The 6,594-nt window shown below is 31.6% G+C and overlaps 1 non-coding gene across 1 annotated transcript; it reads left to right on the top strand.

Moving 5' to 3' along the window:
• The first annotated feature begins 4,241 nt into the window (after nt 1-4,241).
• On the top strand, nt 4,242-4,375 carry LOC126033245 (small nucleolar RNA SNORA72). The gene has a single exon (XR_007504362.1). It is a non-coding gene; the product is annotated as a small nucleolar RNA SNORA72 (small nucleolar RNA).
• The last annotated feature ends 2,219 nt before the right edge of the window (nt 4,376-6,594 follow it).

The raw sequence follows: 6,594 nt of genomic DNA, 5'->3' as shown, positions 1-6,594 counted from the left end.
CCTGGCAGGAATTTGGAGACTATATGTGGTACCAGTTATCAAGTCTGGTCAACTGCATGAAAAGTAGGAGCCTTTTCTTCTATACTCTCTCTCCAGCCCATGCATACACATTTGGTAAGAGTATAGTTTCTAATAAATAATTATTTTGATTAAGTAGTAGTATTAAATAGAAAATGTGTACTCATCTCCTGAAATAATTTATATAATCAAAATACTATTTTGAAAGCTAGTCCAAATATTTAATGCCTAAGAATATAATTATAATATTAATATTATATAGTAATATATGTAATATGTTATATATAATATTAATATTATTAATAATAATATCATATAATTTTATAATATTATATATTTACATATTATATATTTATATAATATTGATATTGTATATAATAATAAATATTTATTAAAGATAGAAATAAATTTAAAAAGATTACTTTTTACTAACATAAGTATTTGAAACCATTAATCTAATGTTATTCTAACATAAATTATTTTTAAAAGATTTTTTTATGTAAAGCTTCAGGTTATAAGGTTTTTATCAGACATTTTCAGCATTGTCTAATCAACTATCAAATAAAAGTATGCAGAAAATATAAATATGTAGAAAATTAATTTATCTAAAATAAGAATAGTTATATTAGACAGAACCCTTTATAAATTTTTTTTTTTTGGTTTTTTGGGCCACACCCAGAGTTGCTCAGGGGTTACTCCTGGCTGTCTGCTCAGAAATAGCTCCTGGCAGGCACGGGGGACCATATGGGACACCTGGATTCGAACCAACCACCTTTGGTCCTGAATCGGCTGCTTGTAAGGCAAACACCGCTCTGCTATCTCTCCGGGCCCTTTATAAAATTTTTTCATAAATATTTATAATGAAAATTTTTCTTATTTTGCTATGGTATAATATTTAATGATTCTAATACCTGTTACCCTATGTTAATAATTTGAATAATGATAAACTGCTATGTGTTAAATCCTATCAGGAACAGTACTATAAGCTATTGTGCAAATATTGTTTTGGTGTATATGTCTAAAGTGTCTCTTATAGAGGCAGATTGGTATGTCAGTGGCAAATGGGAAGTGTGGGCATTGGTGGAAAACAGACATTGATGAAGGAATTGGTGTTACAACAATGTATGTCACAAATAACTTTGTAATTTTACTGTGACTAAATTTAATATGAATATATACATAGTATAATTTGACCAATAATTATCTTACAGAAATTTTTGGATATATACACACACCCCTAAATACAATGAAATACAATCTGAATCAGAATTGATTAATGTATAAAAGTTTCCAGATAGGGGCCGGAACGGTGGCCCCAAGCAGTAAGGCATCTGCCTAGCCTGCTCTAGCCTAGGACAGACCATGGTTTGATCCTCCAGTGTCCCATATTGTCTCCTAAGCCAGGAGCGATTTCTGAGCGCATAGCCAGAGTAACTCCTGAGTGTCACCGGGTGTAGCCCCCCCCCCCAAAATTCCAGTTAATGCTAATTTTGTTAAATTGTAATACTTTAAATTGAAATAAGTTTTAATATATATGTAAATATGTTTATACCCTCTTTAGTAACTTGTTTTTGAGGCCATATAGAAAGTACAGTAGGCAAATTGCCTTGCACACAGCCCATCCAGTTCAATTCTATCACCGTTTCTTTTACATTTATTTTGTTGTTTGGGGGCCATACCGGTAGTGCTCAGGGATTTCTCCTGGATCAGTGCTAAGAGATTACTCCTGGCAGACTGTAGGCCCATTTGAGATGTGGAGGAGACAGAACTCAAGTTGCATACAAGGCAAAATCTTTACCTTCTGTGCTACTGTTCTACCCCCTCCCCATATGGTTCTGTATCTCTTACAGAATGATCCCTGAGCTCAGGACCTGGAGTAAGGCCTGGGTACAACGGATGTGTTACAATTCCTCACCTGTTTTTAAACTTAGTTTATGTATTAATTTAAACAGTGTATATATTAATTTACAAAGTAAACATATCAAATTGCATAACGTTCTTTATTTTGGCTAACTATTAAGACACACCTAGTACTGCTCAGGGTTTATCTCTGACAGTACCCAGTGACGATTTTTGGGTCTGTATTCAGGAGTGATCCCTTGCAGTGCTGAAGGATATTATTAATCTAATAGGAGTAAAGCTGCGGGGAAGGGCAATGCCACTTTAGAGATCGTAGATGAGTCTCTTTTTTTGGAGGATCAGTTTGGGCCACATCTGTGTATGCTAAGGGATCTCTTCCAGTGGTATGCAGTGAATAATATGTGGTGTAGGAAACAAACTCAATTAGCCACATGTAAAGCATGTGGCTTGAATTATTTATCTGACACATAACATACCACTCTTTGTAAATTATGAAACCAATTGCCTTTTAGTTTACTTAAATTATTTATTGAAAGATACACTCTTGAAATAAATGTCAGTGATAAAATTTGCAATTGTGTATTTTAAATAATTTTATCCAATTTTTCCATTAAAAGTTTGCTACAAATTTGTAAAAACAAAACAAAACACAAAATACCTCAGATAAGTTAAAGCAAAAGATTAATAGGTAAGGATTTTGTCTTCACAGGGTTGATCCCTTGATCTCCAACACTCCTTAAGATTCCTGAAGCCAGACAGGAGTTATTTCTGAATACTAATCCACGAGTTAGCCCCTGATCACAGCCCATTGTGGCCCCAAAACAAAACAAAAACAAAAACAGAACAAAACAATACAGAAGATATCTTTTATAATACTGCTTGCAAGTTTCAGAAGTATGTTAATATGTACCTAAAATATTATTGTCAATGATATGTAAGCCACTATGATTAAAATAAAAATTATATTTAATAAAAAAATTACCCCACCATACATACTATGGCACCAAATATGTGAAAATTTAATAATAGTTCAAAATAAAATATTTTCTGTAAAAAAAAAGAAAAATATGTTGTAGGCTTAGATATTTTTAAATGTCTATTAAAACACAATTTATTGAATTAAAGGTATGAAACTAATTTCTACAATTTTATATAACTTTAAACAGTATTGTAAATCATTGATAAACAATGATTGAGAAAAAATTTAAAATACTTTTCCAAAGAAAGTTAGAAAAGTGAAAACATAATCAAGACTAAAATCACATATATCAAGACTATATAGAGTCATCACAAAATTTAATAGAAAACTTTAAACTGCCCAGTGAATAATTGCAAAATTAGAAAAAAAACATTATCTAGAAGATATATAGGTTAATATCGCATAAAATTATGTTAAGCCTTTCTCATTTGGAAAACAAATTTCAACCCCAATAAATAGAACAAAAAATTTCAATAAGATAAACAGCTTGAGTTATGGTAAGTACAGCTAAATTATACTCTGGTAATTCCTATATTGTTATGTTACTGTAAACTGAAATAATATCCAATTTTAAAATTATAAAAACATTTTCCAGAAAATATATGAATACATAACAGAAAATGAGTTTTCTTCTGCAATAATTAAACTTCACATGATTAAAAATTGTACTATAATACATCTACTTTACAGCTTCACATCCCCATACCATTTGCAAGTTAATAAATCATTCTTCTTGTTTTTGTGGAGTATACTTCTTACCTGGTATTAAATGTCTTACAATAATTCACTTCACAGCATTCTGCCATACTCCCTCCTGTTTTAATATTGCCAACTTATCAAAATCAATTTATTATCTCTAATGTTCAAGTTTGATCTGGGAATTATCCAATATGTTTCATACTCAAGTTTTTCCTCTTAAACATTATGTCATTTTTTAGTTTTAAAGTCTAAGGTATTCACTAGTATAAAGAGGATGAATGATGAGTATTTTAATATGTCACTATTAAAATACTAAAACAGTATAATTTTAGAAATTGTGAAAATAAAAGCATGATGTTAAATGAGTAACAGTTTTGCAAATAAATTTTATAGTGTGATGATTCAAGGTAATTATCTTTATGTTTGGGGGGCCATACCCAGGGCCCAGTAACTCAGTACTCAGGTGTTACTCCCAGCTCTGCACCTTGAAATTACTCCTGGCAGGCTTGGAGAACCATATGGGATACTGGGGATCAAACCAGGGTCACCCTTGTAAAAGGCAAATTTCCTATCCACTGTGCAATCACTCCTCCCCGGTAATTTATTTTTTAAATTGTTATTATTTTTAAAACTAATTAACAATTAAAATAAAATGTAAGTTATATTGAGATAGAAGACATTTTCTGTGTGATTATTCTTGCTGTTCTGATTTTGCCATAATCAGGGCAGGCTAACCGTTAGCTATATTAAGACCATGCATGTGTCCCATCCTAGTTCTTTACCCACCTACGTCTGGTCTTAGTAATGCTGGTGATAAATAGTCTGGAATCCCGACTATGCGTTTCTAGTTCAATTCATCTAGATGGGTAGAATAGCTATTGGGCGACTGTGGTGGGAGGGGATCATTGCTAATTTGAGTTTACCAGTTGGTAATAAATGTAAAAAGAAAAGAAAAAATTTAAAATGGAAAAAAAAAGACATTTTCTGTAACAAACTGATAGCTTCTTGTTTAGTTTTAAAGTGGAAGATACTATTCCAGTTTTTTTTTTTAAATTAAATCCAAATGAACTCAGTTAAATCATCTACCTATATTAATTCGATCTAGGATGAAGTGTCACAGAAAGTTTTTATTGATAATTCATAGTGAAAATGAGGACACCTTTGAGAAATATAAATAAATTAGTGAGAAAAACAGTGCTATTCCTGGCAACACTGAAATTGACAAAAATAAAAAAGTATAATTACATTAGTAAATCAAATTGTACAATCAAAAGTGGTAAGTTTACACTGCAAGAAGGTTGCGGGAACTTTTGGTGGTGAGAGTGCAGATAAATACACCCATCAGGCCTGGAACCAGAGCTGAGACTTGGAGCACAGACATTCCATGTGGAGGCTGGGGTTCAATCCCCAGCACTCATGATTTTCCTAGAAATGTTAGGAGTAAAACATCTGAGTACCTCTATGAGTTGCCTTCAAATCAAAAAGAAAACCAGTACTATTTTTTCTTATATAAGTTAGAATTTAAAAAAACTTAGACCAGGGTTGATTTTGAAAGGAAGGAATAAAGGAATCAATAGCTAATATTAATGTTACATTTTGTTTTGTGACGACAGGGATTGAACGTAGGGTCATGATGCAAATGCTATTTTCCCTAACCAAACACACACACACACACACACACACACACACACACACACACACACACACACATCTATGCTATAATTATTAAGAAAATATAACTGAATAATTGAGAAATTTAGTAATTTATATTGTTAATGTACTAATATAGCCAGTCTTGCCTTAAAGAGTCTTTCTTAATATATACATATATGTTAGATGTAGATGTATATTCACATGAAGGCAAATTGGGGCAGAAATGTAAGATACTAATTTCCCTGTAGTGAAGCCAGAGATTTCTCCAATTTATTTAAGCCTACAAATATACCAAGAAGCCTAGAAAATGCATGTACATATGTATTGTGGATAGTAGCATGATTGTTTGTTTATTGAGTTATCTGTAAAATTTAGATTAATTGTAAGATAGATACATTTTCTATCTTTTATTAACTTTTCATTACCCGCTTTGTATTTCCTAAATTATTCATGAATGAAATAATGGTTTTCTGCATTAATAATATATAACTACACTGAAAGATAAAGCAAGATAAAATGTAAGTGGCAAAGAAATAAAATTGTGACAGCTTTTATGATCTCCATTTATCTAGTGTTTTCTATTATTAATCATTATGTCATCTTTGATGGGGTACATGCTCATGAAGAGATTTACTCACTGACAGGTAGTAATATTAGTAATATTTTTGTAAATATATGCACTTCCCACTTATTAAATATCAAGGAGAAAGTTATATATATATTTTACTTTTTAGGCATGGTATTTTAAAATATTTAGCAAAATTAGGTATATAATCTATTTTAGAGGGGCACACCTGTTGATGCTCAGAGGTTACTCCTGGCTATGTGCTCAGAAATAGCTCATGGTTTGGGGAGACCATGTGAAGCACCGGGAGATCAAATCACATTCCATCCTAGGCTAGTACACAAGGCAGACACTTTATTTCTAGTGCCACTGCTCCAGCCCCATATAATCCATTTTTAACATTGCTAACTAAGGTAAAATTGTTAATATTTCAGTAGAATAAAATAATATATTTAATAGACTCTTCTTAAAATAAGCCATGATCCAAATGATGCTCACTGAGAAATATAAAAAGTTTCCCAAATTTCCATCACTAATGATTTGGTTGGGTTTGGTTTTGATTCACACAGTGGTGCTCAGGACTTACTCCTTGCTCTGTGCTCAGGAACACTCTTGAAAACATTGGTGAATCACATTGAATGTCAGGGAATGAAGTCCAATCTATCATACCTGCATAGCAAGTGCTCTAATGATACCAAGTACTCTCATTTCATAAAATATATTATGAAAATTTAATTCAAACTAAACTTATAAAATAAAATATCTAAATAGCATGAACCACACTTTCAAGAGAGCATTCTTTGATTTCAAATGTATAATG

This window comes from Suncus etruscus, chromosome 16 (assembly GCF_024139225.1).
Source record: "Suncus etruscus isolate mSunEtr1 chromosome 16, mSunEtr1.pri.cur, whole genome shotgun sequence".
NCBI lineage: Eukaryota > Metazoa > Chordata > Mammalia > Eulipotyphla > Soricidae > Suncus > Suncus etruscus.
Note: the sequence above shows the minus strand (reverse complement) of the source record. Positions and strands in the feature narration are given on the sequence as shown.